This window comes from Anarhichas minor, unplaced genomic scaffold (assembly GCF_050575085.1).
Source record: "Anarhichas minor isolate MPS153535 unplaced genomic scaffold, ASM5057508v1 ptg000033l, whole genome shotgun sequence".
Classification (NCBI taxonomy): Eukaryota; Metazoa; Chordata; class Actinopteri; order Perciformes; family Anarhichadidae; genus Anarhichas; species Anarhichas minor.
Window position 1 is genome coordinate 3,312,075 of NW_027466479.1, and position 9,568 is coordinate 3,321,642.

Sequence of the window (9,568 nt, forward strand, 5' to 3'; positions counted from 1 at the left end):
CAATATGAACCCATTCCCATAAATGACATGAGCTGTTTCTTAGTGAGTGGCTTAGGCAGATTGACAATGGCTGAGATGCATTTTTGGGAAAGAGATTTTCCTTGATTGGAAATATAATGCCCCAAAAATGTAATCTGTTGCTGGACAAACTGTATCTTAGAAAGGCTGACTTTGTGCCCTTCTGCTGCCAAATGTTTGAGAAGGGTGACAGTGTCTTGTTCACATTGCTTCTTGGTGGGTGAGGCAATTAACAAATCATCAACATACTGCAAAAGTGCTGTACCCGGAGAGAACTGTAGGGGCGCTAGGCTATCCCTCAGGGCCTCATTGTACAGGGTCGGTGACTCGCAATAACCTTGGCAGAGACGTGTGAATGTGTACGGTTTGCCGTTGAAATTAAAGGCAAACCAAAACTGACTGTCTGGGTGAACAGGGACACTGAAAAAAGCATTAGAAAGGTCAACAACAGAAAACCACTCCATTTGGACCTGCTACTTGGACCATCGGGAATGAGAGTTCAAGTCTTTCCTCGTCGTCGTCTGTTCTTGGTCCTCGTCCACTTCTGGTATCATATGAGTGGTGGTAGGAACTTCTCACTGCGCCTCCAGTTGCCCCCAGGTCCTCTTGTGACTTGTCTGGGCTGCCTAGTTGGCCTGCTGCATGAAGTTGGCGACGGAGGAGATCGTGCTTATGAGGATGCTGGCAGGAGTGCTGTTTGGAGATGAGTCGAAGTCAGGCTGTCTTGGTGTGGGCGGGCCTTGCTGTGCTGCTGGACCGGGTGGTGGGGGCACATATGGTGGAGGGCATGCGTCGAGATCAGGATCCACCCTGTGCAGTGAGGGATAGAGAGAAGATTTCTGAGAGGCTTTATCTGCTCCTTTTTCACTTGGTTTATCCACTTTAGGCATCATTTTACACACTTTCTTTCTTTCCCTACTTTCAGATTCATCCTTCCACATTTTCAAACTTCTATTGTGACTTTCTATCATTTCCAACTGTTTGATCTTTATTTTCTTTTTCTTCCTGATTTCACCCTCCATTTTCTCTAATTCCGTCCGTAACTTTTGTATCTGATTTATGCTAAATGATCCTCCTTGAGGAAACTCACATACATCAACCCATTTCTTCAGATGCTGACAACTCATTTCACCATACTTGTCCTTCATGAAAATTACATTAGGCCCATCAGGCGGAGGAACCTGACTTCCCTGTGCACCCATTTTGAGCCACAGTCAGTGTACACTTATTCTTTAAACACAGTCTTTGGATTTGTTTATGGCACAATCAAAGTCAAGCCGTTACTTTAACAGATTTATCTTTACAGATTCAAAGTCAAAGTCTAATCTTTTCTTTTCCAGTCTCCTTACGGATTCTTCGTCTTAGGTTAAAGGACTTCAATGTTTAACGTCTACCTGTAAGATATTCAACCTTTAAGGTATTTAACGTGACTATCAAACACTCACCCTGGTTTTCCCGTCCTCCTTTACTCAGTAATATTCTTCGTAATAAACTCCTAAAAGTGGTATCCTATATTACCATATGACCCAAACTTCATGAACAGTATTTTATGAAACAAGGCCAACAAATATCCACAAAGCAACCCACTCGACACACTTCCTAATCCCAATTTGACTAACAAAAAAACAAAAAACTAAACAAAAACAAACAAACAACCAAAACAATCTTTCAGAGTCAATTTTCCAAATTCCAGTATCTCACCGGATCTCACAGAAGTCTATCTGGACTCAATCAGGTCCTTTCGGATCCCAGTGAAGATGATCAGGAACCACGGATTGCTCCTCTCTCTCTGAATTTGAGGTGCAGAAGGAGAAGCCTTCTGGATGATCAGTCCCCGTCCGCAGTTGGTTCCCGACGATCTTTCAAGGGATCCTGTTCATGATGCCAAGGTTGTGGTGGAAAAACTATTCAATATTACCGAGTGAGTTCTATATTACCAAATACTGAAATAAGAAAACATTGAGAAAAGAAAGTCCGTCTTTGGAACATTTATTCTCTGCGCAGAGAAGGCTCTATCAGTCATACAGAGTACAGTGAAATCTGTCAGAGGTGTTTCTCCTCCTTATCAAGCCCCCCAGCGCAGGGAGGGGGAACATCAGATGTTTACATTCTAACAATACATCAGCAGTTTCAAGCTGCCCATTGACACCTCCATTCACCCCCTTCCTCTTCTGAGCTTTGTCACACAAATACATTATTTTATTACCCTTGCTGTCCCATGGGAATCTTCACATCTTGAGGTGTTATCTATGCGAGTCAAAAGGTCAAACCACCAAAAGGACAATAGAAACAGGTAAATATCTCACAGTATTAGGAGAATTAGTAAAGTATAAATTCTCCATCACACTAGAATGCCCTTCTTTTATAGAAGACCCTGTGAGACATTTCTGCTATCAGAAGACAGCTTACAGTGACCGATATATTTTGCAGGCTTTCCTTGAGTTGAAATTGTTTTATGTAATTGTTTTGAGAAAACTTTAATAAAAACACAGCCTTACCATTTGTAAGTGACTGGGACTCAAACTGAAACGTGCGATACGTGACAACAGACTCTACCAGAGGAGCTTAAGGTGAGTTCCCTGGGTGAAGACTTGGCAGTGTTAGTCAAAAATGGTGAGAAAACTAAAATAGGCAGTAGTAAGGTACAGACGTTCTACATAACTACTCATACTGGGTGTTAGGGTTACATCCTATGGAGAGCGCCTACGACGTAGCCATACAAGACTCTCAGAAAGACAATAATTCTGAAATCCTAACGATTCAGCTACGGGGTGAGATAAAAGGCCGAAGGTACACTCCCGACTCATAAGAGGGACACTAATCCCCTAAAGTCGGACTACTGACGGAGTTACCACCGTGTTTGGTGCCCTTCTTTACGTTGGGCAGGACCCGCTCACGCTACAATATGTAAGAAGTTTTACGTGACATAACATTTTTAGCGTTTTGGCATGTTTGCCTGTGACAATCCCAACATCTGCTGCCTCTGTCGAGCGGACATTTTCATGCCTCAAACACATTAAAACGTATTCAAGAAGTACAACTGGGGAGGCTCGACTGTCTTCACTGGCGTCCATGAATCGAGAAGGACTTCTTACTGGAACTGAACCGCACCGATATACTGAACAACCGTGAGATTAAACTCTTCATTAACAAAGAAAGGAGGATGGACTTTGTCTTTAAGTGAACAGCAGCTTTGGTAAGTGAACTGCTTTTTTTTTTTTTTAAATCTGCAGTAGCTTTATTACTGTGTTTATTTTTTATATTGTGTCGTTTTTATAATATGCTTAATATTGTTCCCTCTGATGTGAACAATATTTGAATGGTGCCCTTGAGTGTGTGGTGGAATACGTGTTTTAGCGCTGCAGTGTTGCTGGAATGTGCAGAGAACTGTTGAATCGTGTTGTTTGGGTTTTATGTTATTCTACCTGCTTTGTTGTCATATAAATATATGTGACTGTATTTTGTGAGTTTGTTCTTGTCATTGTGTGAATTACATTGATTTTGACTATATGCATTGTCCGTTAATGACGAAGCATCCCGTCATGCTAGCGTCATAATGAGGTTATTAGGAGGTGGTTCATAAAATACACGGCCCGCCACTGCTTTTAATGTAGGTAGATAATACAAAATAAAGAGGGCCGGGGTTTCGATTTTTAAATGTCATGAAACAGTATTTGTGGATTTTCTTTTTTATCTTCCTCATTTGGATCCCAGTGTCCCAAGTGGATTCATGATTTTAAGCTCTTGAATTTTAGTGTAAAAGGTGCTTAAACCTTTGCTAATTATTGCAATCTCTCTTTTTTATTTTTTGAAAACGATCTAACTATCTATCTTCATAAGACAAATGTAAACAGTGATATCATAATCAGGACTAGAGACAGAATTTAATCAAAACAATGGATACATTTGTGTTTATTCTGTGCATGGTGCTCTTTTATTACATCGTCCTGTGATGGTAAAGTGAGGTTTCACAATTAAGAAAGAACTTAGAAATGTTGATTTGCTTGTTTCCAACGAGAAAGGGAGTGCCATGATGAAGACTACAGCACAGTGAAAGAACATGTTCGGCTGTACAGAATATTGTGTTCTAAAAAAGCATCATGTTCAAAAATCAACAAAGTATAAACTTCATATGCCATACTAAATAGTGTTTGATTTAAAATGGGCAGTGTGTACTGAGCAGGAGGTTATGTATTGTTTTAATATCAACAATGTAATGTTACAGTGTGTTTGCATGAATGCAATATGCCAATATTAAGACTAACCACGTGAAGGTAATAGTTTGAAGATAATCATGTATGGTATGCCAGCTACATTCATTGTAATAAACGGTAATGTCCGGGTCAATTATCTACATTGTGTTACACTATTGAAAGCATAAGACAGGGCTGAGCAATTTTAGGTTCAGATGAAAAGTACCTTCAAATATGTTTTGTGATGAATGTCTCCAAATCAAGTGCTAAAGTTATTGTAGGTGACCCACAAGAAAATAGTATTGGTCTTCCTTGTTTCCCTAAATCATCTCAGCCACTCCATATTCTTATTCATATTTGTATGCAGATGATAATGTTTTACATGTCACTTAAAATCTCTTAATTGTGTCTGTGTTTTGGGTCACACTCATTCTTATCATATAGCACTGTAAATGAGTCAACAAATAACCAGCAGCCAACAGTTTCAACAACACTGAAAGCAAAACCTTTAGTTCTGAGCTCATTCTTGAATTTAGTTTCATCAAAATGACCACTATGATTACAACTTTTCAGAGCCAATATGCAACAAACAATAAAAAACCTCTCCAACCATAATGGATAATGTATTTTAGGAAAGGCTGTTCAAAATGTAATTTATTTGAACTTGTGTCATATTTCAGTGGTGTTGGCCATTCCTTAACATTCACCAGGATAGGGTTGCACAAACTTTTCAGAAATCCATTTCTAAGTTGTCTTTTACTAAAGCAGGTTGTGGCATTAGAATTTCTGTCTTATCTAGTAAATAATTGGTGAACTGTTTGAAACATCAGTACCATCCAATAAAAAGCAATCAAGTGTGCAAACGGAGACATATCTTGAGATAATCTTAAGTGTTGGCTTTTTTACAATCTGTCTGACTGCTCATGTTTATCTACCCATCAACCTCATAGTGATGTTATTGTGTTCCCAGACGTCATCAATTTATTGATGTGTAAAATGTTATCATAACTGATTTAAATGATGGGCAAAAGTGGAAAAATGTGTTTTAAACTGGAATCCTCCTTTCAGCTTTGTGAGGACACCTCATATTCACTCACTATATTTTAAGAACTGGTGTAATTAATGAGTGTAATTAACGGCTTTATCCAGAAAACCTTGTTAATGTGTTGACGTGGCAGTTTCAATAATTGGAGTATTGCCTTAATTGGGTTATAATCAATAACAAATGTGAATGTAAAGACTTGAGTTAGGGCCACTATCATCCTGTGTTGTCTCTTCATTTTTCAACTGCAGTAATCTAATGTAATCTGTCATGTTTAAGGTCACTTTCATTTGAATTCCCACTAGAGAGTGTGTACTCTCTGGATGGGTACACACTGCCCATTTGGTAGAAAAGTAGAAATGTTAGACATATGCAGCAATACTGTTGATACTCATGTCATGCTCTGTAGAAATGACTAGAACTATCTGATAACTGGAAAGCTCTCAATACAAAATCATGAAGTTACAAACAACTGAGCTGAGTACATCTAAAACATAAACATAGAAAAAGAAGACAGATGTGGGAATAAATAAAGGTCATTTCAATACACTGTTGTCTCCTTGGTCCTGATAAACAAGCACTACAACAACAACTAAAACAATCAAAAGATCACCCAACAAATGATGGAGTCAGAACTCTAAATAAGATGATAGGAGTAATTGCCCATGTGGTTTGATAAAATTAATCTTTTTTTATACACAAATTGAAAAAATATTTTTTTCGCATTGAAAGGGAAAATAAAATCTTTACTGGACAAGAAATGATACCAAACTTACAGTTACATTTGAGAGTGACCCTCGAGTCCCGATGAGTACAATGCCAAGAAAATCACCCACAATCCCTTTATTAATGCTGCTTGGAACACACGGTTAAAAAACACTTCCTCCAATTTATCGAACCAATTGTGATGTTAAGAAAAGCTGTAGAAAAATAAAGTACCAGTAATCTCAAGATTAAAAGACCAAATGCCCTTGAACATTTTCTTAAACTCTCCAGACAAATTGGAGAGGAATAAATCTACAAATGCTGTACTTTATTTCTTTTTTTTCTCTTCAAGAAAGTTTTTTTCATTAGTCCAGCACGGTTGATCTTTAGTGGAGCAGAGGGGATTGTGGGGAATAATGGGAGAGTCTTTGGGAATTTTCTGGCGTCTCCTTCAGGCCAAACTCCATACTCATGGAGGTTAAAGTTCATAGTTCGACATTGAAGCTTGTTCCCTCTGATGTGGTCTGGTGGTCCATGTCGTAGACAGTGCAGTTGGGTGTGATGGCTGGGGGTGCTGCGGTGAAATGGTGTGATGGAGACACAAGTAAGGGGGGGAGGGTAGGGCAGCTGAGAGGACTAACGTGGTTGAAGGATTGGTAGATTGAGAGAAAGAGAGATTGACAGCTGACCAGAGAAAGAAAAGAAGAGAAAGCTATTTTTAGTGGATTTTAACAGCCAAACCTCAGTATTTCAGATCCCAACACATGAAAACACCAGCAAAATCACATATGTGAGCACAGAAAGAAAAAGGTCAATAACAACCAGAATAGGAATAAGTGGAAAGAAGAAAATACAAAGATTTTTTATGATAGTTGGGCTAGTACTGTCATAATAAAGAGTTACGTATAAAGAGTAAATTGAGCAACGTCATATGATACTGACATGATAATACTGTAAATGATGATACTGGTGGTTGCAATGAGCAAACAATAAAGGCCAGGTAAAAAACTCAAGTCGCTGTAGAAAAACCTTTGCCATAATTGTTGTTGTAACACATGGTAAATTAAGCATCATGGATATTTCCACAGCCCTTATTCAAACAACACAACAAAATAATCATGTGATAATTACCACTCTGTTGAAAACACTTTCTCTTTTTTTACAAATAATATTTAAATTCACTAAATATCGCCAATCACTTCCATTTTTTGGGACTTATGTAAAGCTTCTAACTCAATATGTCCTGCAGATGTTTCACATTAAAAGCCTACCAGGAAGGGGAGGGATGAGGCTCCTTGAACTGTTAGAGGGTTTTCAATGTAAACTTTTGTGTTGACATTGATGACTCTATTGACTCTGTTATTGTACTAATGGAATTAGAGCTGTGGAAATGTACATTATACTCAATTGATCAAGAAAAGAGGACATCCTGTTTGTGTTCATTCAATAGTTCTAATGTTGTGAGTTCCTAGCAGAATGAAAAAAAGTGCTTTCTGTATGATCTCCGAAGGTCTTTTAATTTGATAACAAAGTGCATTCATTTTAACACCTCCCCTCACTATATAGCTGAACAGTTAATACAAGGCAAAAACCCTGGGTTAATGGTGAAATAGATCTATCTTCCTATTAAGCTGTATGAGTTTACTCCGGTTTATGAAAACCAAGAAGGAAAGCAGGAACAATGTTGTATTGTCCCAGCTTCTACTGAAGCAACAAGACATTTAATTAGAGTATCCAGAGGAGTCGCATTTCAGTCCAGGTTGAGAGGAATGGTTTCTGCATATAGAACAGTGTAATGAACATGTGGAATGACTCAGGAAAAAGACGTAGTCGTTAGCGTTCTTAGGCCTCACTCTGATGTAAACACATTGAGGTTGATTTAATGTGCCAGTATAACAGAGAGGGACATGGATCATTTAAACCCTCAATGCTGCCTCACAGTACTCATCAAAATACATTAGCAGTTGTAGAACAACATGATAAAAGTTGTAGGTTTGGCTTACGTCCTCGTCATCACTGCTGGTTGATGGCAATGTATGCTGTGATACTCTTGATCATTAAATGAGCCCTCTTAGCTCTAGTGTCTGCATGCTACCGATCACATGACATGACAGGCTGAGATCATAGAAGCTGGCGTCTACAGTTCTGGGTGACTGTAGCTGTGCCGTTGTTTTCACTTTGATCTACCCATTCCATTTCGCAATTTTAACACTCCGAGCCAATCAACTGACCTTGATCTTGTTTTTCTCCTGTGTGCCTCGAAGGATTACATAGACTTATATCACTAATAATGTTCGAACTTTTACTTTAGCTGATTTGCTCACCACCATGCCTTCTTAGTCTATCAGACAGCACTGAGGGCTTCAACCCCTGTCTAGACTGGGAGGTGTGTTTACATATCAGACTGTCAACCGGCTAAACGGCACCAGATTCCCAGCCTGGACCCTTTAAAACCACATAAACAAGGTCACAATAAAGACACATGGGCCCCATTATTGAACGTCATGCAGCTGAGGCACCTTGTTTCATGTTGAAATAGACTTGTTTCTGTTACTATGCAGATTTACTAAGAATATTGGGGTGGCCAACAGTTTTAAATGACTTTGCTGACGGTTCGGTGGTTCGATCCCCGGCTCCACAGTCCATGTCGATGTGTGTCGGTGACACTTAACCCCAAATTGCTACAGTAGTGTGTTCCTGCGGTGTGTGAAGGGATGTGAATGGTTAGTCCTGATGGGCAGGTGGCACCTTTCATGGTAGTCCCTGTCATCAGTGTCTGAATGGGTGAATGATGACATGTAGTGTTAAAGAGCTTTGAGTGGTCAGAAGACTAGAAAGGTGCTATATAATTACAAGCACAAGTCCATTTACCATTACCTGTGTATTCAGAGTCTGATTACCTACAACAGCATTTAATTACAGAGTCAGATCTGGACTGTGTCTGGTACGAAACATTCCCAATACAGCTTGCAGGCAAAGTTCGGCAGTTGGTTTCTATGAGATCACTAAGCTCAGAAAATAAATTATAATGTGGTAATCGTGATTTCAGGTGCTTCAGCACTACCTGAGAATCTATTCCTCAAAATCTTGCTTAAAAATAGTGATATGATAGTCTACAGGTAATTATTAATACAATAGGATGTATTAGACATAAAGAGAGTCAGAGAGACCAAGTGGGGGCCAAGCATCAGGCTCAACAGCTCAGAGTGGAGCAGGTGGATATGGATGGATATTGTTTAATTTTACTCAGGGCTGGCTAGTTAGTAATTTAGCTTACTTATTCCAACATGTTTTCATGCTACAGATACAGAACAGAAAAAAGCACCACATGAACTGCTGGGCTTTGTTTACGTTACTTTGATATGTAGAATAACTTTACTGTTTTTAACTTATACCATTCAAAAAGGCAATATCCATTTCAATAAGCATATGCTAATTGCTAGCGCTACTCGCTAGGGGGGAGAGGGGCATTGGTTGGAAACAAAAGATGGTTCCATATACGTTACCTGGCTCCAGATCAGCTAATATCAAAATTAAATTGCAATAGCAAGGTTTCAACTAGTAGAGGGCAGTTGCTGTGCATATCAGTGGTGGCTGGTGACTCCAAAAA